Source organism: Larimichthys crocea, chromosome I (assembly GCF_000972845.2).
Source record: "Larimichthys crocea isolate SSNF chromosome I, L_crocea_2.0, whole genome shotgun sequence".
Lineage (NCBI taxonomy): Eukaryota > Metazoa > Chordata > Actinopteri > Sciaenidae > Larimichthys > Larimichthys crocea.
In genome coordinates, this window is record NC_040011.1 from 13401637 (window position 1) to 13426200 (window position 24564).

At 40.3% G+C, this 24564-nt stretch overlaps 3 non-coding genes across 3 annotated transcripts; all 3 read right to left on the bottom strand.

Annotated features, from left to right (window-relative positions):
- Nucleotides 1-3738: 3738 nt before the first annotated feature.
- Nucleotides 3739-3854, bottom strand: LOC113747369 (U5 spliceosomal RNA). The gene has a single exon (XR_003463606.1). It is a non-coding gene; the product is annotated as a U5 spliceosomal RNA (small nuclear RNA).
- A 254-nt stretch (nt 3855-4108) lies between these two features.
- LOC113747368 (U5 spliceosomal RNA) lies at nt 4109-4224 on the bottom strand. Its single transcript, XR_003463605.1, has one exon. It is a non-coding gene; the product is annotated as a U5 spliceosomal RNA (small nuclear RNA).
- Nucleotides 4225-4478: 254 nt separating this feature from the next.
- LOC113747367 (U5 spliceosomal RNA) lies at nt 4479-4594 on the bottom strand. The gene has a single exon (XR_003463604.1). It is a non-coding gene; the product is annotated as a U5 spliceosomal RNA (small nuclear RNA).
- Between the last annotated feature and the right edge of the window lie 19970 nt (nt 4595-24564).

Here is a 24564-nt window from a genome sequence, read left to right on the forward strand (position 1 = left end):
GATCTAATCAGTCACTGGGTGGCCTCTTTAATCAGACAATCGCTCAGACCAGCAGAAATCAGTCCTATGTAATACTGGATTATAAATAAAGGATTACAGATGGGCTGTGATATTTCACCTTTTTACAGGATACAAATAATCATGCTAACTGTGGCTAACAAAGACTGTAAATGTTGGATACTTTGACAGTCTTCACACAGCAATTTATTGTAAGATTCTTTATTTCATAGAGTTAGCCATCTTTCAGCCCATTAGACGTAGTACTGCAATCTATTCTAAAAAAAATGAAGTTGCTGAAACCATTGGCAATAGCCTGCATTGAATTATGAATAATTACCTTGTTACTGGCAGAATCCTTAACTGTTTGCGCAGACTATCGTTTGACTTCTACTGAAAAGCTCATTTAAATGACACGAGACCTCCGAAGGTTGACACTAAAGTGGATTCTTTGCAGCCAAAGAAGTAAGGGAACATTCAAGTTTGTTTGTTTTTTTTTTATATAAAATGCTAGTGCTATCCATCCAACATGTCTCCTCCTGTTCCCCTTAAGGCTGCTACAGACACTCTTTGTATTTAACTTTTCTTGTAGTGATTGTGTGTATGCTGTTAGGTATGTAGTAATTTAGATAATTTGAGTTAGAAAAGTAAGTTAGATAGTGAGGTTTTTCTTTCCCTTTTCGAAATTGTTTAAGTTGACTCTGATACTTTCGGCTATTTATTTGGTTTAAGCAGCATCTACTCACCCTTTTCCCCTTGTAGTCTGTCTCACCTATTTTTCTGTGATATTAATACAAAATCCTTGCAATAAATAACTTTACTAAGTATGTCTTGTTTTATGTTGGTGTCTTTGCCCTACACGAGCTGGGTCATAACAGCTTGTGTGGTGTCCCCCAGGGATTAATTCTGGGTTCAATCATGTTCTCTGTGTGCATGCTTCCCTTAGGCTGCTAAGCTCTTTCTTATCTTTGACCATCAGTTATCCTGAAAACAGCAACATATCTGTTTTAATCTTGATCACCCTTTGAAGAGAGACATGATTCAAAACTCTCTTTCTGAGATAAAACAATGAATAACTTTATAGTTTGTGTAACTTAACAAAAGAAGCCATAGATCAGACATCGTTTTGGAAAATGCGAAGGTCTGCCTTAATTTTAGAATTTGAGATTTCTGCATTATGGACCAATCAGGCTACATTCATGATTTTATTGAGAATCTTTACAAAGTCCCCGTAATCATAGTAACTAATGGTGCCAAAGGGGAGATAGAGATGCTGTGCTTCTGCGCGGCAAGCTGCTCAAGACGTGTTCACAAACACACTACAAAGTCCAGACCGGAGTTATTATTTTACACATGTAGAACACAGCAGGAGATTCTTTGCATCAGACGAATTCCTCCATGTTTTTGCTCACTCAATGGACGAATGTGCACATACATGTGTCTGCATAATTCAAATTAAAATTTTATTTGTATAGCCCAAAGTCACAAAGTACATTTGCCTCGGAGGGCTTTACAATCTGTACAGGGAGTGACACCCTCTGTCCTTAGACCCTCGGGTTCGAGTGAGGAAAAACTTGCCCACAAAAAACCCTTTAACGGAAAAAAAGGTGGACGAAACCTCAGGAAGAGCCACAGAGGAGGGATCCCTCTCCCAGGACAAACAGACGTGCAATGGATGTCACGTGTACAGAACAAATCAACAGAGACATTGTACAATTACAATGACTGACAAAATGATTACAGTAGCAGTGGAACCTGTGATAGAGATAGAGAGACACAGATGCACAGCAGCAGCAAATCATCAACTAACTATAAACTGTAATGGAGATATGGTAGCAATAATCTACTTTTGGAAACTATAGGAACCACAAGGAACCAGGCATTCTGAGAGCACAGTGTTCTAAAGGTAGTAAGGTACTATGAGCTCTTTTAGATATGGTGCCTGACCATGAAGAGCTTTGTAAGTAAGGGGAAGAATTTTAAATTCTATTAGCCAATGAAAGGAAGCCAAAATTGGGAGAGATGTGGTCTTTGATCTTGGTTCCTGTAAGAACACGTGCAGCAGCATTCGGTCAAATCCTGATCAAAAACATCTCCAAGATTCTTTACGGTGGAGCTGGAGGCCAGGGTGATCCCGTCTAAAGTAACTAAGTCTCTAGAAAGAGAGTTTCTGAGGTGTTTGGGTCCATAATTAATCAACACATAAGCTTTTTTTAAATCACATCACAAATGCTCAGATATAATAAACCCTGATGAGGACTAAAGACATTTTTCATGTATTTGTGACACTGTGAGAGCCCTGCACACAACAAGACACCCCCTCACGTCTCACACGTTGACAATATACTGAATGAGTGACATTTTAGCCAAGTGGTAGAGATGTGATGTTGACATTGGGGGCTAAGTAAAGAGAGAGTACACACAGTTTCATTTCAGGAAGGTAAGACAGGCAGAAAGACAGACAGATGGGCTAATGAACTGTCCATACAGTATCCTCCAGTGAACTGACATCTGTATGAGTGACACCCATCAGCAGCACTCATCAGCAGCAGACCCGCTGAGAGTTCGCTGTCGACCCTGTGGTAAAGAAGAAGAAAATCCAAAATAGAATCACAACATCCAGATTTGTTATATTTGTGTGACATTTAATGATTTTTTAATGTGGATATTTCGAATATTTATTTATTTATTTTAATGAATGTTGTTTTCAAGATTGTGGTGGATGGCTTTGTCTTTTTCTGCACTGGTAAGAAACATGTCTTCGATTTGACACATCACAGTAACCTTTTAACATCATAGGTTCAGGAGGTTTGCAGTCTGTAGCCATTTATTTTGCTGTTTCTAATGGAAACCACTCACTCAGACAGGTGCACATGCACCTGCTAATTAAGGTAATTAAATTACAAATGTAACACATTTAATCCCCTCAAGAACAAAATAAAATGACAGTTACCCCACTGTGGCTGCCTTCAAATAAACCTTGTCTAGTTAACATGTAGATCCATAAGTTTCATTCCAGACCTTTCAATGCTAGAATTGGTAGAAGTGTCAAATGAACAGAATATTGTATTTTAGCCACCCTAGTTCCCCAAAACAGTAAGAACTCTAAAATACTGAAGTCTTCATTATTTGGCTCCTCATCTCAAGTTAGGAAATCTATCGAGTGACAGCACAGACAGACCCTGTTCAGCTCATGACAAAGACATTCTCTCCCCTGCTCCTTTAACAGCCCACTTTCATTTCCAGTTTTATTTCCCTCAAAACAGGAGCTTGACTTAACGCATCATTCTGTGGGTGTAAAATCAAGGTACAACACAACTCTTGAGCTTTTACTGGTGTCTGCACAGATCAGGTCCGTACTTCAATGTTGTGGTACTCATGAATTCAGCTCAAGTGTCTGTTGGCATGGAAATTATACTGAAAGGGAAATGGATGAAGCCCTTACAGACGTAGAGGTTGTTTTATTTTTTTCTGAATTGTACTGCAATGGTGGCTTTTTACTTGAAAGGTATTTAATTGAGGAGAAAAAAAAAAGAAAAGTAATGGAAGCCTCTGCTGTAAATAAATCCTATAGGTGTAATGATGTTTTCACTGTTTTAAGCATGACAAATCTTTGACACAGAAAGAAGCTGAAATTTGTGATTATGAGGTATACATTTTAAGGTAAGTTTTAGGTTAGTGCCGCTGGGACCCGAGTCCTGTCAAGAGCAGCTTTTTGATTGAGTTTCACAAACGCATAAGGCTCCGCCAAACGGCAAAGCCTACCAAAAATAGGTTCAACTCATTGGCGTTCCTCTCCATGGAAGTCTTTAGTAAAAGGCAAAAGACTTGTACGTTATGAAGAGAAACCCGAGTAAGTAAAGCCCTGTCCTCGAGCGCAGCCAAGCCGACTGTGGCACAACCCTCTACCCTCATGGTGAGCCTCACTTGGCTCATTGCGCAAAGTCCCAGGCCACACCCCTGCCCCTCCCCACATTGGCTTTGTGGAGAAATCGAGTGAATGGAGCAAGCCCCTTTTTCAGCTCCCCATGCTAAAAACCCACTTAATGTGCCGCTGGGACCCGAGTCCTGTCGAGGGCAGCTTTTTGATTGATTTTCACAAACGCATAAGGCTCCGCCAAACGGCAAAGCCTACCAAAAATAGGTTCAACTCATTGGTGTTCCTCTCCACGGAAGTCTTTAGTAAAAGGCGAAAGACTTGTGCGTTATGAAGAGAAACCCGAGTAAGTAAAGCCCTGTCCTCGAGCGCAGCCAAGCCCACTGTGGCACAACCCTGTACCCTCATGGTGAGCCTCATTGCGCACAAAAGTCCCAGGCCACACCCGTTCCCCTGCCCCTCCCCACATTGGCTTTGTGGAGAAAGCGAGTGAATGGAGCAAGCCCCCTTTTCAGCTCCCCATGCTAAAAACCCACTTAATGTGCCGCTGGGACCCGAGTCCTGTCGAGGGCAGCTTTTTGATTGATTTTCACAAACGCATAAGGCTCCGCCAAACGGCAAAGCCTACCAAAAATAGGTTCAACTCATTGGTGTTCCTCTCCACGGAAGTCTTTAGTAAAAGGCGAAAGACTTGTACGTTATGAAGAGAAACCTGAGTAAGTAAAGCCCTGTCCTCGAGCGCAGCCAAGCCCACTGTGGCACAACCCTCTACCCTCGTGGTGAGCCTCACTTGGCTCATTGCGCACCAAAGTCCCAGGCCACACCCGTTCCCCTGCCCCTCCCCCCACTGGCTTTGTGGAGAAAGCGAGTGAACGGAGCAAGCCCCTTTTTCAGCTCTCCATGCTAAAAACCCACTTAATGTGCCGCTGGGACCCAAGTCCTGTCGAGGGCAGCTTTTTGATTGGTTTTTACAAACGCATAAGGCTCCGCCAAACGGCAAAATTGGTTTTTACAAACGCATAAGGCTCCGCCAAACGGCAAAGCCTACCGAAAATAGGTTCAACTCATTGGTGTTCCTCTCCCGAGTCCTGTTGAGGGCATTCACTTGGTCCAAGTCCCGTTTGTTTGTACACATTTAGTCTTACTTTTGTACTGTTGTCTATCACTTACATTAGTTCTGATAAAGATAAGAAATTGTTGAGATCTGAGAAAATGTGCACCTATTGCCATAGAAGCCGGTATGGGGCAAGAGACACAATCAAAACGTTCAATCAGATTATCTAATCTATCTAATACACTTCATTTGGTGATAGAAAGTAAATGCTGAATTGTTAAGTTTTTTTCATTTATTTATTTTATTGTGTGTGTGTGTGTGTGTGTGTGTGTGTGTGTGTGTTGCCCTGAGCACACATTTGTATTTGACAGTTGTATGTAATGGTTTATGGAAGAATAAGAAACTTGTTCAAATCTTCTTTGTTTGTAGTTTGTTTTCTGAGTAGAGAACAGCCTTGTTTGCTCTTTTTTGTGCACTGGACGTGTTGTTAACTATTTTAATACAACTACCTGAACTGGTATGACTCATTAGCATTGCTGTCTTGTATTAACAATGGAAGCGATCCCTGGATAAGTAATAAACAAGTCCATTCTCTGGTTTCTGCAGGAATTAAAATTAGTGCATTAGCCTCATGTCTGGTTGACGCTTGCATTGCGGACAGGGAAGACAAGGTGCCACAAAACAGAGAAAGCACAATAGCCTAAACCTTTAAAAAAATATATATATATATAGTATATATATATATTATTAATATTTTTTTTTTTTTTTTTTTTTTTTTTTTTTTTTTGTCACTCTTACACAACCATGTTCCAGCTAAATCTATCTAAAAGAAGCCAAAACATAAACAAACAGAACTCTTTTTTATTGGGAAAAGACAGAGAAGGTACTGACATATCCAGCTCAACATAAAGCAATGTCTGGGGTAGATAGGCAGCATCACTGACCTCAGTAAAATGCACAGAGCTGTCAACTAGAGCTGTACAATACATCAAAATTTTATCAAAATGTGCATGTTTTTGTATTTTTTGTTTTTATTTCTTTTTGTAATGCAGTTGGAGCTAAAGTACGAAGAAAAAAACAACATAAAAACATGGAAAGGACCAAATTTAATCACATTCTTGCCAAATGAAAAAAGTACCATTCTATTTTTATGACAAGTAATTAAATCTGTCTCTGAGATCTGGAATTGCGTATGCACAGCAAAGTCCTGAGCATTAAGCTGTGATGAGACACACACACACACACACACACCGAGGTGCACTGTTTATCAAGACATCACCAGTCACATCACAAAGAAAGACTGATTAATGGAGGAAGAAACACAGCAGTCCACGTACAGTATCCTCCGTGTGGTGCTTACAGACAATTACTGTAAACTTCATATCTAATCTTGCCTCCTATCTCAAAAATTACCCCAATTTAACAGGAAACACAGATTTTGTAGCCTGTAATGTTCAGTTATCAGGATGCGTGATTTGATTTGTCAACACATTTCCAGCCATCTCCATTAATGCTCATGCAGCCACTCTAATGACTTACGGGGCCCTCACAGTGGAGCGGAGCCATTTCTCTGGTGAAATGCACCGATAAAATTTACAAAGTGAGCAATAATGGATGAGTAGTTTTTACTGGGTGATTAGGCTAATGTGCTTTTAATTGGCAGGAGGGAGCTTCTTTTGTTAAGGTATGCAGAATTAGTGCAGTAGAGTAGACAAGTGCTGTCTAGCACCATGCTCTTCAAACAAATGATGAAAAGACTACATGCAAAAGCTGCAGGTACGCTCATCATTTCAATGGGATTTTGGAAAGCCATTATTTCTTTAATGCTTCTTTCATCATTATGACTTTACACTGTACATTACCTGTGCCACTCTCTCAACTCAGATTTGGTCTGTAAGAGAAACTGGAGTCGAAGAGGTATTGACCTGATTAGACCAAGTTATAAGATGGTTACCCAAGCAAACCCACCAGAAATAACACTCTGGTAATATGAAATAACATCAAAATTACTCTAGAAGCAGTGATGACCACACTGCCTAATCACTTTATGCTCTGTAGCATCAGGAACTTCCATGCTTAAACCACTTCCAACACAGATAAAATACAGTTAAGTCAGATGTTATCAAAGTGATGTCTATTTAAGACAAACAAGGGGAAACCATTGATGGATAGTGATACCTCTCAGACAGACTTTTCTTTTCTTTGTTTGTGGGAAGAGATACTGCTGTTCAGCTCAATCTGACTCTCAAGCTGTCTGACTACCTGGAGTGGACCCAGCACTCAAACAGAATAAGTCACTACAGTGTCAGTTTAATTGTCATATTTTATCATCCAGTCGTGGTCTTCCTTGTTTTTATTCTTCACCTGACAATTTCTGCTCTGTGTTTATTTTGCACTACATAGGTTAAATTACTAAGACTTTTATTGACTCAGCTCAGTTTGTTTTATTGTGCTTTTGTCTGCTTTTATTATCTCCTGTTTTATTTCTCTTTAAAATACTTTGTAATTTACATTATCTCCCATTACTCTTGGACCAGGCTTAATCAGTAATAGTGCATTTAGTACACCGCCACCAACTGTGAAAGCAGCTGAAGGTTAGTTACTCAAAATGATGTGACACCCCGTAAGATAAATGCATAAACAACCATAAAAAGCAGCCACAGATCGCTACATGGCTAAGTGGTTACTTAGCCTTTAGAAAATAGAGGACTTTGATCCACAGATAGCAATGAGCTGTCTCTGAACATAACACAGAAGGTGCAGCCTCTGATTATTACCCAGTGAGCCAAACAGCACATACTGAAACTGACTGATAATGTGTAATTAGTGAGAAGAGAATGACGGTAATTAACATGTTGATGGCATGCTATTTGATCATTGCACATATTGCATTATTCGCTCAAATGGTCAGTTTGAACAAACAGTCCGTTTGATTGCAGTCAATGTTGTATTTCTGATTGCACTGGGGGAAATATAACATAGGTTCATTTCTGCTGCCAGGGCAAATAGTTAATTAATTCACATTTCATTAGTTGAGATACAATATTGATATATTAGACAGAAGGGAGAAAACAAATGTGCCATGGGAGAGAAGAGGCAAGGCTTCATTGCTGTATTGAGTGGTTTTCTGCCAAATTGGGATGCTTCTCATTACAGAGGGTCTCTGCCTCAGGTTCATTCCATCTAATACATCCTCAATTCACTCTGCCTCTGATTGCACATTTGCACTGAGGATTCACCATATACTGTACCTATCCCAAACCATCCAGATGGTAAAGGAAATCAAAACCTTCAGGAGTGTGCACTGTTTTACACTGATTTACAATGCTCCACTACCCTAAACTCATATGATCGAAGCTTCTTGCCTTCACCCTGCAGAGTGTTTTCTATTGTTTTGTCTGTCTGTCTGTCTGTCTGTCGTCTTTGTGTGTTGCTAGGCATGGCCTCTGATCTTCCTCACATGATCCTCATCTCACCACCTGCGGATCATCCACAAATCAACCGTTACTGTATGTAAGACCAGTTCAGAGTTGCGTACTCTGTCAAATCATTCCAACATACAGCCAACCTTGTCAACCTTTTTTTTTCCATTCCTGGCTGGTTTAGTTCTGGGCACACCCCAGGTTACCTTTTTGAGGATTTGGAGGTGTGCATCCTGTCGCCTGCAGCTCACTGTGGTTGTTTCCTTATTTTTCTATTATTTTCTGGAATATTTCAGATTGATACAAAACATGTAAAGAAATTAGCATGTTTTTTGAAGGCATTTTTGGTAAATATTCACTGCTGGCATGCTGTGACGCTGCTACTTCATCATAATCATAACAAATACATGTGCACAAGTGCCCACATTAACCACAGTGGCACTGCACTCTAAAACTTGGAGTGCTAAATCTCATTGTTCCTCTAAAAACAGCATTTGATTAGGAACATTAATATCCATATTTAGTTATTAAAAGAAAAATAACCCTCATGTATTTCCTGTTCTTTGGGGATCCAGTGAAACAAGGAAATACGCAACCTCGCAAGAAAGGCATCCATCAGTATCCATGGTGACAAATGCTTGGTAAACAACAGGACACACTTGCACTCTCTCCAGTGTAAGCATCAGATTATTCTTACCCACCCTCCTCGCATGGAGTGCCCTCCACAGCTGTGAGTGTGACTTCATGTGGAGCGATACTCTGTAATGAAGGGGAGGAGAGCAGTTTGGGAAAGGACCTCTCTGGCACAACTATCTCTCAGGCCACATACAGATCCCACTACATTCAGGCCCTAAGCAGCTGCTTATGTCCCGAACTTGGTCCGATTCAAGGACAACACCCTTGAGCATGGCCTTCTGGGTTGTGAAATACTGACAGTTGCTAATGACGACGGCAGTGGCTGTGTGTAAATATGGGCAAAGGATCGCTGCATATACCGAGGAGCCGTTGAAATGGTGCAGGCTTTGGAAAGGACCCATGACTCTAAATTCAATTAAAACAAAGAAGAAAAAATGACTTTTATTGAACAGCTTACCTTCACATGCAAGTAGACATAAGGGGTTTCACATTGTTTTTTTTCTTTAATGGGTCACAATCTAAAACAGGTTGGCAACCTGCTGGAATAAAATAGACTTTAACTTGTAGCTACAAAAACAGGGACCATGGGGTGTCGATTAGCTCGGTTGGTAGATCATCCGCCCCATGTACGAAGGCTCAGCAGTGGCCCAGAGTTTGAATCCGACCTGCAGCCCTTTGCTGCATGTCAGTCCATATCTCTCTCTCTCCCCACATTCCTGTCACTCTTCAGCTGTCTCGGTCAAAAGTCATTTCTTGACTTTATGATTTTGCCGTTGCAAGTACCTTGATTAACTATTTTGTCAACTACAAACAGTTCGTATGACTTTTAAAACTAATTTTCCATAAAAATGCACCAAATCATTGTATGTGTATTAAAATTAAATCACAAATATTGGGGATGATTTTACTCACATTGTTCACATCAAGTCTAAAGACTGAGCAAATTAGTACTAAATGCGACTGGAAGCTGAGGACAAGGGTTGAACTAATGTGGATGAGTTGCCTTTTTGGTCCTTTTAACAAATTTTGGTCTCATACTGTCAAACTCAGATTGCACCTTCATGTTGTGTTATCTGCTTTCTATTTATGTCATTTCAAAGGTACACTGATGCAACCAGCATGTCATTTAATCTGTCTTCTCAAACAGCAATCAAATAGTGGAGAGTGTCACTCAGGACAAAAGTTAGAAAATCGGTCGTGTTATTGTTGACGGATAGGAACTTTTACAGACATACACACATATTGAACACACACATGCACATGCGCACACACACACACACACACACACACACACACACACACACACACACACACACACACACACACACACCCTGTTGAGCAGATGTCACAATGTAAGAAGCTGATCCCAGAGCAACAAGAACAAAAACAAGCATCATCCTCTCTTTGTTCTGTTATAAACGTATGATGTGATGAACAACAACCCACTGTTCTGTTGTCACACCCCCTCTCTTCTCTCTTCTTCTCTGTTTGCATGCCTCTCCTTCCTCCAACTCCAAGCTAAAGACTCCTTACCATCCTTACCTTTACAATGATGTGTGAATGAGAGTCACCTCAGCCGGATCTGGAGCGCTGACCCCCAGGCCGGTCAGGTCGTACTTCTCCCCAGGTTTCATTAAATTAGATTCGATTAAATTGTTTTTTCATCTTTTCTTTTTTGTTGGTATGTTTGACAATGCAAAAAAAATAACTCAGAAATGCAGAAGCCTGTGAGAATATATGACAGAAAGGCTGCACCTCAGCTGTTCTTGTCTATGCAAATTCTTGCGCTGGGCTTCATTATTCAGTGCTTCCTACTTGGCATACTTGGAAAGACGGCTGAGGCAATTGTGACACTGTGAGGGGAAAGGTGACTTCTGCCCTGATTATGTTCACAGGCAATTGGCTTTCCTGAGTCCAGTGTGTGGTTAGGTTTCAGTCTCATCAGGCAAACTAGACCAACATGTCAAACACTGTTAAAATGTGGTGTTAAATTACACCAGTAATACGTCTTGCTAAGCTATGAAATGTGATGTTTCATACTGAAAACCATGTGTATCTACTTGTGCTGCATGAGCTTAAATCACAGGTTTCATGTGAACTATAAAGGCTGACTTTGCTGTCGTTATGCCAAAGTAGGCTTCTCGTCAACTCCCCCTCTCACCCTCTGTCTTTCTCTCTGCATTGCAGTAACAGCGTGTCAGTCTGGTCGTCATAATGAATCCATTTAGGGCCGGAGTGATTAGGTCTGCCTTCTGCTCTGTTCTGCACATCCATCAAACCGACGTCAAACTCATTTTGTCAATTAATAATCCCCACATTAGACCCTCAGTGTTTGTGTGCATGTGTGTCTGGAAATACGGATGAGTTTACTCTCTTCAGCTTATATGTCAAGAGCTGTAGCATTCATGCTCGTTAACAGTGTTAATTCTTGTTTTTAGCACACGATCTCTCAATTTTTAAATTCTGGCTTTGTTGGTTTTATTTCACATGATTATGATGTGAAGCTTAATTAATCTCCTCTAAGTTGCTTTACTGTGTATTGCAAAATAAAAGGAGGTTGAAGGTCCCCCGATGATTTAAAAGACACTTTTTAATGTTTAATGGGGAAATCATGTCTGAAGGCTCAATTCTTCATTAAAAGCTAGTGTAATTAAATGTATGACCCTGTTCGTGTAATGTTACACATTATTATTAGTAGTCTAATTAATCTAATTAGATATTTCATGTCATTGCAGCAAACCAAAAAACCTATAGCTGCATTACAGAATTCACAGTTGAACGGTAAAAAAAAATCGGTAAAACGCGTTGACTATTTTTGGATTTGTTTTTTCACAGACTCAGGTACCAGGGGAGGACAGGTTGTCTGCACATCGCATTACGTGGTTGCACTATGTACTGGCTCCACACACAGAAAACATGTCTGAGGTCATATGCTATTTAGATTTTCTATCTGTTAAACTTGTTATAGTGTATGTAACTGTGATATTCTTGACCAGAGCAGCGATGTGGTGCAGTGGTTAGCTTTTCAAGTGCTTGTGGGTACTTGTGGCTTCCTCCCACTTGTTAATCGGTGACTCTAAACTAGAAATTTACAATTTAGTGACTGTGAATTGTTATTTTTCACAAATTAATGTTCAATAAATTAAACTTTCGGCCTGTACGTAGTCTACCAAACTTCACAGACTGACAGCCTGCATCACAGCTCTGAATCCCACTTGTCCTAATTTAAAGCAAGACCAGCACCTGCATGTTCAGCATCAATCATCAATTAATAATTTATCTTGCAGGAGATTTTTGTTGCCTTTATCGTTTCAGCACGGCAACCCAGACAACATTAAGTGTTGTTTGACTTTGTCGAATCAATTCATAATTTAATATACTGTCTGATTATTTATTTTGTTGCCACAATGTGATGCGGCATCGTTTCCAGTCAAAGTAATTCATCTGCTACATTCTGTGCATTTTATTTTGCGTTTGATATTTTTTCACTCTGTGACACTGAGGCTTAAAATTCTGCATAAATGTTCATTAATATATGCAAAACAATGATTTTTCCCGTGGGCTGTGGAAAAAAAAATCAAGGAAAAAAAAAGAAAGAAAGAAAAAGAAAGACAGATTCTAGTCAGTATTATGGGACATATGTTCCAATTAAGAATATCTCTAAGGTGTGTGTGAAGCAAAGTGATGCTGTCATGACTGAATGGCCTCCTCATCACGTTCTGTATCCTCTAGATAAATCACACATGCAAAACCACACGACTTCACGGTACTGTAATACTAAAATCCCTCTTGTTACATAAAGGGTGACATTTGTTACTCGGCGGCATGTACTGGCTGCGAACAATGTTTTTACATAGAATGGCTGTTTAACTGGCTTCAGCACTTTGGATTCAAAATCAGCCGTGTGCACAAGAGGCTCCATGTTAACAATATTTCACTTGTAAATCCCTCCTCTCCTGTGTGTGCGGTTTGCCATGCATGAGTGAGGGTGTGTGAGTCTGTCAATGTGTGGGTGTGTATGTGTGCTTTTGTGAATCTCTGTTCTCCTGGGTGTGTGTGTAACAGGGTGAGGCTTTGCTGCCTGACAGGCAACATACGGACTGAAAACGCTCCTCCAAGATGTCTGTCATTTCCTCCCAGCCTCTGCACTCTCCTGGGACAGCAACCATCCTGCTTACCTCTCCTTCCTCCTCCCTCCCTCTAATGTCCCCGCTTGTGTTGTTTTGACTCTATCCTCTTTCAGGCCAAATGTCTTTTTTACCACAACAAAAGAAACAGTTGGAGGACCCAGGTAAGACAGTGACATGAACGGCTATCAACTTGTGGCAGTACATTCACGACCACAACCTAGCTCTAACATTGTAGGATCTGAAAATGAGATAGAATAGGATGATGGTTTTTTTTAAAAGTGCCCAACACTTCCAACAGCTTCCTGCGTTTCTTATTATGGTACATATTGTTTTAATTTGTGGGATCTTGGAGCATAGTATCCACTAAAGGTCTAGTGTGTCAGATTTAGGGTGATCTATTGACAGAAATATGGCAGAAATGTTGTATATATCCATAACTTTCATTAGGATCATTAGAAATAATTGATTTTTCTCTGCAGACTGCAGACGTGTTGAACCACCATGTGTCTACAGCAGCCCAGAACAGACAAACTAAACACTGGTCCTAGAGAGGGCGTTTTATGCCCACCATAATTTAGACTACACACTTATTGTGAGGGCAAGGGTCATACAGTAAGCTTGTCCAATACCCTAATATTGTCTATCTTCTTTTTATATGACCATTAGTAAGAAGATAAGGAATGCATTTTAGTTAAAGATGAAGTCTGAGTTAGACTGTTGTTAAAATTGTTCTTCCAACTCTAAATTAACAAGTCATCCCCTCTTGTGTTTTACTTTCTCTGTCAATCATCCTTTTTTTCGCTGCCTCCAGCCAGTCTGAGGAGATTTTACTTCTACTTTTTATTTTCTTTCCTCTTTCCGTTGCACTTCTGCTCCTTCATTCCCGACACGCTTCATCTCCCCTTTAAGCCGGAGCTTTATTGGTGCTCCATGTTTCCTCCCCTCCTTCCTTTGATCCCTCTCAGATCATCTCCTTGTGTGGCTCCTAGGCATATGGTGATGTCAACAGTAACTTTCACAACACTTTGTGTCATATTGCCCAAGGGTGACTGTGCACTGTAGAATTAGAAATGATAGAAAGGGTGCTTCTTTGTTTAATTTTAACTCTTAACTCTTAACTACATTTGTGGCAGTATATGCATATGGTCCTGATTCAATTAGCTGTTTATTTGATCAGCTATACCATATTTGTCCTTTGGAGAATGAACTAATGTCCTTAACATGGCTTATAACATATTCACGCCATGGTCACTTATAATAATACTTTTTAACTGGCTGCCAGATGTGCATTAAAATCATGTTCTGGGACACCAGTTACAGGTATGTTGACAGTTTTATTAGCCGTCCTTCATCACACCAGAGAGTTCATCTGTGCATGCTTTAGATGCAGACTTAGTTGCAGGTGTACTGTAGCTTACTATATTAACAAGCTTGCTATCCAGGCAGGACCATGCCAACCCCAGTCAGTCATAAAAGATTGTTTCTGTGTTTATCTGTAGCATGTCAAAGTTTCACCAAACCTGAGCATTAAAATGTGTGCAGACCAACTGGTTAACACTGGGGGCTGAAAGGAAGGGGGCAGTGTTTCCCGGCATGTCCCTGGAGTGTCTCTTGTTTTAATGAAACACTACACTGTACTTTGATGGAATTACCTCAGCCTATTCCTTTTTTAAAGAATAAGCTAAAGTGGAAGTAATTTCTCCAGGCTTTGCCCAGCCATGGTAGTGAGAAATGTGCCTTTGATCATATTTTTTCTTTCTATAACTTTTTTTTACCTCTTTCCCAATTCTATCACATGATCCTACGAGGCTTCGTGTGATATTTCTCAGGCAATGATAATTAGCTGTGAATGTGATGTCTTATTTAAGCAAGCTGAGCCTGTTGAATTTTAAAACGAAATTAAAATCCATACCCATGGGGCTGAAGTAAGTAATCTACTGAATCTGTTTCCTCAATGGCATCAGGCATGTAAGTCTCAAACTCAACCCCCCCTGTGGCATCACACATGCACACTTTTACACTTGTTTTCCCCCCATAGTTAATTAGTTTTTGGATTGTTTTAACTTCAGTTGAACTCATTAAATTGAATTATTTTTATTTATATAATTTATATATGTATATTTGACCTAGCCTACTTTATTCCTAACTGCAGCTTTGTTCAACAGGCATAAAATATTGTCTTGGCTTTTTTCTTCTTTCACTTATTATCTACCACGTACAATAGAAGCAAGACCTCCTTTATCAGCGAAGGACAAGAGAAGTCAGGTTACGAAATGCAACAAAGTGCAAACATCTGAGAGGATGAAGCAACAGTGAAGTGCAAGGTAATAGGTCAGTGAATACACAGCTTTAATGTGATTGGATTCGCTGAAAAATTGTTTTAAATAATATCTATAATGATTTGACCGTTGCGATTTAGTATTTCTCTGGTACATCAGGGACAGTGTAGGGATTGATTGAGACTGAAAACAGTAGACAGTAGGACTTCTTCATTTAACTCTTGTCTAGGTTTAACACAGCCCCATCATGTCAATACTGGTCCTTGATTAAATCATTCATCATCAACGTAAAGTATTGAAGAGCATTGAACTGGCCATTCTCTGTCTCTTCGTGTTTCTATCTTTCTTTCTTTCGCTTTGACCTGTCATGACCCCCAAAGCAATTCTTAGAGGTTGGTTGTCATGTTAGATGGATGGAGCCATCAGCAGACAGCCTGCAGTGGAGAGAGGTGTTAGATATGATGGAGATACAGGATGTTGAAGAGATTCAAACAAAACCCAGAATCCACATCTCACTTCAGAAAAGAGGTTCTCTCTTTCATCTGGCTGATCCTTGCTGCCGTCGAAATTCTTCCCTACAGTTTTCTTCTGTAAAGCCACAAATCTTTATCTCTCTCTCTTTTTATTTTGAGTTGTGGATCTGCACTTGTGTTTCCTTCTTTCTTCTTCTTCCCACCTCTCACTTTCAGTGTAAACTCAAAGAGGGTCAGGTGGCATGTCAGATGGATTGAACCATCAGACAGCCTGTTATGACTCCTCGCCAAAGATGAGATGAAGGAGAGGTATTAGGACGCGTCAGCTGTATTTGTAGAGCTAGTCTGCATTAGAGCCAGAACCGTGGACATCCATTGTTGTGAAGCTGTTGTGTGTGTCTCCCTCCCTCTAATCCACCCTGACCCCAAACCCACTCTCACAGGTCAGCTGCCATTTTAGATGGATGGAGCCATCAGCTGCTCTGACCTTTTTAGTCCAAATTACTGACTGGCTTCTGGACTGCAAGCTCTCAGTCTGTCTGTTTTCATTTCTACCTCAGTAGGCACTAAAGCATTGTATCCTCCTACACTGTATTTCAGACATTTGCTATGTCTTTAATTTTGAAGCAGATAGCATGAATTTCCTGACAAATGCACCTGTGTTCATGGCGAAGCTATCCATGCTTTGTAATTCTCCCATAATAATTCGTTTTGACTTAATGTGAATGCAAAATATGCATTGTTGATGACATATAGGCTCTGACCTTTTCATTTTCACTCCCCCACCTCTATTTTTAAGGGAATGTAGAATCAAAGCAGGTGGACGTCGGGGTGGAGGTGGGACAGCAGAATTATCACCAGCATACAAGTTGAACAATTCCCACAGCAAGAAGATCGTGTAACACTATTTAAAGTGGTTATTCATATTTTAAATCACTGGAAGTTGATTATAATCAAATACATAAAAAGTAATACCATAAAATATATAAAAGCCAGATACACGTCATCTTTTGTCAGCGTTTGACTCGCAGTGCAAGACTGTAGCTAATTCTTGAAAGCAGAGGATACCTGTGTAGACCTGATGACCGATATTATTAACGAGAAAAAAAGAGTGTAAAAGATATTTTTTATGCAGCAGATCAGCCACCATCACCAAGGTCATTGCATGTTTTTGTACGGAAGATGCTCTATGCCAATTTCTTTCTGAACCGTCACTGTTTCAACCAAGGTTAACTAGCTCATGACGTGCGCTCTTTATGGGTCCTATGTTCAACAGATAGTCTGGTAGAGTTGTATTGCTGAAAACAATGTAATGAGAGTAGAAAAAATAAAGAAAAAGTGTAGTTATGTGTTGTAAAGTGTTGTAACACGTTATTTCCATCCATTCTTAATTAAATAAATAAGCCTTTATAGCCACTTACCGCAGTTAGTTTGTAGTTATTGTGTCGTATTAAATTTTCTGTATTTGGATATTGATATTGTTGTTCTTAATAAGCTTTGAGTTTCCTGAGACAACACACTGTCAGACGTTCTTTACAGTAACAGTAAATTCAACAAAAAATGCCGACTTCAGTTTGCTTAAACGGCTGTGTAAACCATTTTCAAGACAGTACTGCATAAAGACTTTATGGACACTAATAAAAACAAAAAGATATTACATATTTCTTATTTCTTCTTCTTGTAGCTGCTATACGAAGTGATGCTGATTCCGGCACAAAACTAAAGTGTAGATACCGACAAGATAAAGTATAAAATCGGACACGTGGGTGTACGACGGGAGGCAAATCAACAAGGTTTCCACAAGAAAGACTTTTGGCGATACTGTATGAGAGTTTCATATGACTGAAGGGAAATAAGATGAGCAGGAGATGGACTTGAGTACAACTTTCTGCCTGTAGGTTAAACTCACCGACTCGAAGGAGAAGTTAGCAACATTCTACAGTCGTCGTGTTTCTTGATAGCTCATTCTCACACTTTACATTTATCACCACTCTTTTGCGTCTCTCCTTTGCGTCTCTCTGCTGTCGAAAAATTATTTCCTTTAATGCTGCATCTCTTTGAACTGCCACTCTTGCCTTTAACAAAAGCCAGCGGTCGGATGCTGCATTAGCAAGGGGAAAAAGCTACCTGCATATGAAATCTGACAGCCAGTTGGGGATATTACTCAAACCTCTGAGGCATGCACCTTTCAAATGAAACCAGAGAGAGGGTGTTTCTGAAAGAAAAGGAAAGGTAGGAGGGAAGGCAAGAGAGGTGAAGAGTTTATGATGCGTTAAAATGATCCAAGGAACAGTATCCATTTATTCTCATGAAGCGACAAAACTCCCTGTTGACTTTTTCTCTGTCAACCTCCCTCGACTATCACCTCAGAAATCTGTTTTCTGTCTCTATTTCTCTTTAAGAAATAATAAAGTCTCAAACTTAGAACAAAAACAATGGACAGTAAAGGGGATTGAATGATGAGGATTGCAAACATGAGCCATTTTCTCCAACTGTTATTAAAATATAGGTGTGTGTACTAGTTTATTATTGAGATTTATTGAGTTTAGTGGCATTTCACTTCAGTTATATGAACCATATGGGTTTCAAAACCAGTGCAAAGCTGGATTTCTAAAGCAATATTTCATGTTTGCTTCCTGCAGATCTTTCTCCTGTGGCCTTTTACATTTTAGAGGCTGTGTAATAGGTCGAAAGTGCCGGTATAACGTCTTGTCGGATGGTCAAAGAGCTTCAAAAACACCTTCCCACTACACCTTTCTGGTTGGAAATGGGAAAGGGGTCCATCCTTCACACTCAATTCACACATCACCCACCATTTGGCAGGTAAGAGAGAGACTGGAGATAGAAAAGAGGGACCATGAATGTAGCCAATTGCATGGCAGTCCTTCCAATAATTGGAAATGGTGTTGGTAACTATATAGATGTTTCAGTCTGGACCAAAGTGGTGGGCTACCTCACAATAAAACAAGATAAAAACAACAAAACCGCTTAATCTGTCTCTTTTGTTCTCTTACTTGAGTCCCCTACAGTCTGTGAATCTCTCTGGTTCAATCACTGTGTTCCCACTTTTTGATTTGTGATGGACTCCTGGTAATCTTAAAAGTACAGTTTATTCTGCTATTAAGAAAGAAAGAAATGGATATTGATATGTAGCAATCAATTCATTTTTAACAGTATGTGTTCTTGTGAAAGCAGTGAATTATTTTGGTGGAGTTATCTGTATCTCTTGCTGACTTCTCGCAGGCTTTTCAGAAAAGTGGCTCTAATTGGTGGTTTATTAGAGGGAGAAATGTGCCATATTGTATTTAGAAGACGAAGTGGGCCTATTACCTCAGCAAAGCATGGAGCATAGTGTGCTTATCTGACTACCAAGACTGAAGGCTCACAGTCTTTTTTCTCTTATTTCTACATTATATTTTCTCTTTTGTAATACGTCCTCTGCATTTTCTTCTCTTAATATGCATTCTGCACAACTCTTCCATTTTAAAAATCTTAATCTTAAAACACTTCTCCACCTTTGTTTTCTCTGTCTTTGTCAAATGTCAACCATGATATTCACCTGTTTACAGGAAGTTGCATGATCTCATCTGTGAGGATGGAAGTGCACGTACAAGTACATGACTTATTTGCATGTATCTGAAGGATGTTGCTGCCACTGTGCATAGGTATTACTTTAAAAAAGCACAGGAAGAGATACAAAGAACTGTTCCCTGACATCAAGCTGCTAATAAAACACTTTTTTTGGAGTTGTACCCCCCAGATGATTAGGCTGTTTGGTTCAGTTGTCAGGTGGTGGACAATGCACTCTGAGGCCAAGCATAGCTTTTTTTTTAAGCAGGTTATCAGACACACAAGCTCTTTCAAGACTGTGCCCCACTCATTAGCCTCAAAACATCAGACGATGATTGCTTACCATCTGAGCTCTCCATGTCTGAGCAAGTTTGACCTATAGGTCTCAGCTGTATCCACTCAGCCAATTACTCAAAGACCAGATAGTTCCCTGACACACCTGAGATTCACCTTGTGTGACAACCAAGGGCATAACCTACATGAAGGGAATGATGCTGGCCCACAGAGCAGCAAGGGCCTAAATCAAATTATTAGCCAAATCCAGACATGCGTGTATTCTACATTGTCATAGTGCTCTGTAGTTGGTACTGAGAGCACTGTAGAGCCTTTGAACTCATAAGCCTGCTCCCACAAGAACATCAGTGATCTCCTGAATACTATGCCACTTGTTGACTACAAGACTGGATTTGAAAATGCATACTGAAATAAAGGGTGCACGAGCAGTGACGATGGTTCGAGGATGGAGCAGCAATAACTTCTTGCTTTCTGCCTACATAGGAGTTTTATAAAATTGAACTTAATGAACTGAACAAATACAGTAGAAGGCAGAAAAATGGAAAAAGGAAAGAACATGTAGAGTCAGGGAGGAAGAGAATGAATCAGTATGTGGTGCAAGAAAGCAGTGAAAGAGACAACTAATAAAATGGGAAAGTGGAGTAAGGAAAAGAATCTAAACTCTGTTTTTTTTGGCCAGAGCTTGGAGAGTCCCCAGATCGGCTCTGCTGAGACAGGTGAAAGGAGTCATCAGTGGATTCTCCCATACCCCTAAGGCACCTTATCTGCCCGCTGAAGCAGAAAAAATTACTTGCCGACATCCTGACCATGTTGTCTCAGCATGGTTTCCCTCTCCAAACTGCTGATATTAAACCATTTGACTATGCCAAAGCAAATGGCCTCTAAGGCTTTTCAGAGCCAAAAACATCGGTTTGATACGATTAGTTTCAGGGATTTATGAAACGAAAAACTCAAACCTAAGTACTAGGAGACCTGAGTCTCTCTCTCTGTTGCAAGCTGGGATGAACTTGTCAGTGAATGTGTCAGACTACAAGCAAACTGGGCATAAAACATCCTCCACCTCACAACTGTAACTGTGAGCAGTTGGGTCTGCAGGACACCTTCTCTTTGTGTCATGCGATACGGGAAATTGCTGCTCAGATAACAGCTAAAGTACCTCACCTACACCACCCAGACCCCTCAACCAGCCGATGGGGCTCTGTTTAAAAGCCTCAAGCGCAACTAGTCTGAGGAGGTCTCAAGGTGGAAAAGGTACTCCTGTGAAATCAAACTCCCCATGCTCAAGCTTTTCCGATATTCACTGCAAAGAGTAAGAAAACTGCTAGAGAACACCTAGCCTGGGTTCAGACAGCAGGGATGTTTCCTTTTAGCATTGCCATCTCTTCTGACTTCTTCGTACTTACAACAGTACAGGGAGCACTGGAAAAAGAAAACTATCAGATAAAGGAGTGGTGATAAAACAGTGCAAGCTTTGAATTCCTTCCTCTGATGACAAACAGCAAAAGATGGATCGAGGCATGCTCCTTTAAGACTTGAGACTAGACTTGGATTTGTAAAAATAAAATAATAATAATGACTTGTTAGCATCTTTAGTTGCTTGTAAAAGAGGGGGCCTTTGCTACTTTAAGACAATTTCATTCTGCTGGTTACAGAGTAGAGATATAGAGTAGAGATTTCTGGGACAAATAGCCCTGCAGCTTTGCAGCTGTTCCACATACCATGTGAGTCCAGCTTTTCTGCATGCTTTGTGTAACCTCCCTATTGCAGAAGAGAAAAAAAAGAAAAAGAAATAGTTTCATAGATTTGTGCTTTTTTAAATTATCCTACAGAAATTAAACTGACTCGCACTTGATGGACTGCCTCTTTACTTTTTTTTTTTTAGTAGCTCAGTCCATAGGGACTTGGCTTGGGAACCGGAGGGTGGCCAGTTCAAGTCCCACATGGACCAAAAATATGGAAGGTGGACTGGTAGCTGGAGAGGTGCCAGTTCACCTCCTGGGCACTGCCGAGGTGCCCTTGAGCAAGGCACCGACCCCCCCCAACTGCTCGCTGGGCGCTCCTCAGGGGGGCTGCCCATCACTCCACCATCTCTCTCCACATTTGCATGTGTATGCCCTTGTACTGCATGTGTGTGTGTGTGTCCGGGTTAAAATGCATGTAAAAAATAAAACAGAGTAAAAAAAGAATTTCCCCATCGAGGGATTAATAAAGTATATCTTCTTATCTTCTTCTTCTTCTTTTGACCCACCCCACTTTTGGAGGACAACTTTATTTTTATTTACAAAAAAAAGTCAAAAAGCATAAGGAAGAAATGAGGTAAATAATCAAACAGAAAGTGAATATTCACATGGTAATACACCAGGTGTTGTTAACATTGATCTCTGGTGGTAAACAAGTATGAGGACATTCACTTGACATTCACTTGACTTCATTTGAAGCATGCAATGGTCTTCAGTGTGCATGTAGTTTGTATTGGAGATGAGACGCTACACACACTGGATAACTCTGGTGTATAAGGCTCTTCTTGGCTTAACTCCCACTTTTTTATGCACTTTCCTTCAGAAAACCGAAAGCCGTTATGCACTGCGCTCAAGTGATTTTCTACATCTTGCTGCGCCTCGAGTCAGAACTGAAACAGGTAAAAAAGCTTTCAGTTTCTCTGCCCCGTCTGCTTGGAACGCCCTCCAACGCGAACTTAAAATTGTAGAACTTCTTCCTCTGGAAGCATTCCGCTCCATCTTAAAAAAAAGACAATGGAAATCATTTGAACAGTGCCTATGCTTTTAAATTGTTAATGTATCTATAATTGTTACTGTTGTTTGTCTGTTTTTACCACTATGACGTGTGCTGCTGCCTTTCTTGGCCAGGTCACCCTTGTGAAAGAGGTCTTGATCTCAATGGGTTTTTTATCTGGTTAAATAAAGGTTATAATAATAACATTTCTGCTTCAGTTATTTTTGCATGTGATCACTGCCTATTGTGAGTGTACATGCATACTTACTGATCAATGTTTGTGCGTCATGATGCTGGGAAAATGCATCCATGACTCTGAGGGAGTGCATTTTTTCTGATGGTGTGTTTGTGTTTGTGTGTGTGTGTGTGTGTGTCTGTGTGTATCAACGTGAACACGGCTATGTGTGATATATCAGTGTGAGCCACCTGTTCTTGAAGCACTGTGGCGAGTGAGAGGTCTGGATCAGCCTGAACCCCGTAGAGTTGACACCTGTCAGCCTGTCAGCCCGTCTGCTTAACTGTCCTGTCCTGCACTGGATAGCAGCTTCCAGCACTGATAACCCACAGACCATGTCTAACACTGACAGCTCCACGCCTTACTCTGGGACATCGGAGGGAGACACAGACCACAGAAGGAAGAGAAAAACCAGCACACAGCTCAAAGGATGCTTCATGTTAGGAAGTGTCCTGTTGTGTTAAAGTGAAATACATTCTTTGAGGATACAAAAAAAATATATCCTGTGAATGGATAATATTCATAAGCTCTGGCATTGGTTAAGACATCTGGGTATGGACGTTTTTAGGAAATATTACTGAAGCAGGAGTAAATTGTGCAATTGTGGGGGACTTTTAATAGATCCACTGACTTTTCTTTATCACTATTACAGGTTAATATCCAAAGAAGTATCTTAATATCTACTCAATATATCACCATGGCATTTAAATATGGATATCCACGTTTCTTGGAATTGTAATGACTTTAGTGACCCTGTGACTTTTCTTCCAGCATCGAGTTTGATATTTGTTTAGGAGTTCAGACCTTATTGTTGTTAAGAAACAGAGTCTAACACTGCACTCTTTCCACTATTCTCTCTTTTTGTGGGAAATCTTCCTCAGAACCAACAGATGCTCACTGAGGTCAGACCACTGGTTGTTACATACTAGCAGTGGCTGCGATGATGCAGAGATCTGCACAGTGATCAGCGTAACAACAGCAGAGTTAAGCAGAGCAAAAGAGTGAATAGTGCGTGGATTCTTAAATAGATTGCTTTGTTGGAAAAAGGTGTGTTGGATAGATGTGACAGTTTTAACAATATCTGCCTTTATTTGGTTGATTTTTGAAAACCACAAAATTGAACAAGCTCTTTCAGCAAGTTCATTGACTTCATCTGTAGGGGGAAAATAAAGTTTAAAGGAGAAATCTCTGTGAGCGTGTTTGGCTCAAACGCATGTCATGACAGCGTGAGTGATGTGCATTGAGTGGCGTCATGCATCATCCACAGACAGCAAGATTTCAGTGATTTACTATGTGTGTGTACAAAACCCACACCTGCTCACAGATTAGCTGTCATGACCACACACACATGCTGATATCTGCACTACATCTCTCTGCTTTTACAGTACATACGCACACACACACACAGATGGAATACTGAACCGTGGCCTTGTGTGGGAAAGTTTAAACACACACATACAGATAGGGACAGGCATAGATCCAAACACAAATACTCTACTAAATCTGCATCCAAAAAACCATCACATCCCTAAATCCGGTCACACTCAGGCTTGTTTTTGTCTTCATCTTCTAATATTGGTAAAGGGAAAAGTGAACCAAAGCAGAAACTTTTTTAAAGAGCATCTTTCTCAGCTTTTTGTCCTTTGTACAGTCAGAATTGTCAAAAGTCTGGTTTTAAAAATAGGTTTTAGGTAAAAATATGATTAGGACCACTCGGACTGGAAGAGCCGATCGTCTGATGTTTGGCCATCCATGAACTTCTTAGGCATCATGCATATTTAAAATATTCTATGCAAATTCATTTCAGTAGGGTCATTTTATGGGAATAACTATCTACTCCACCTTCCTTTATACAAACAAACAT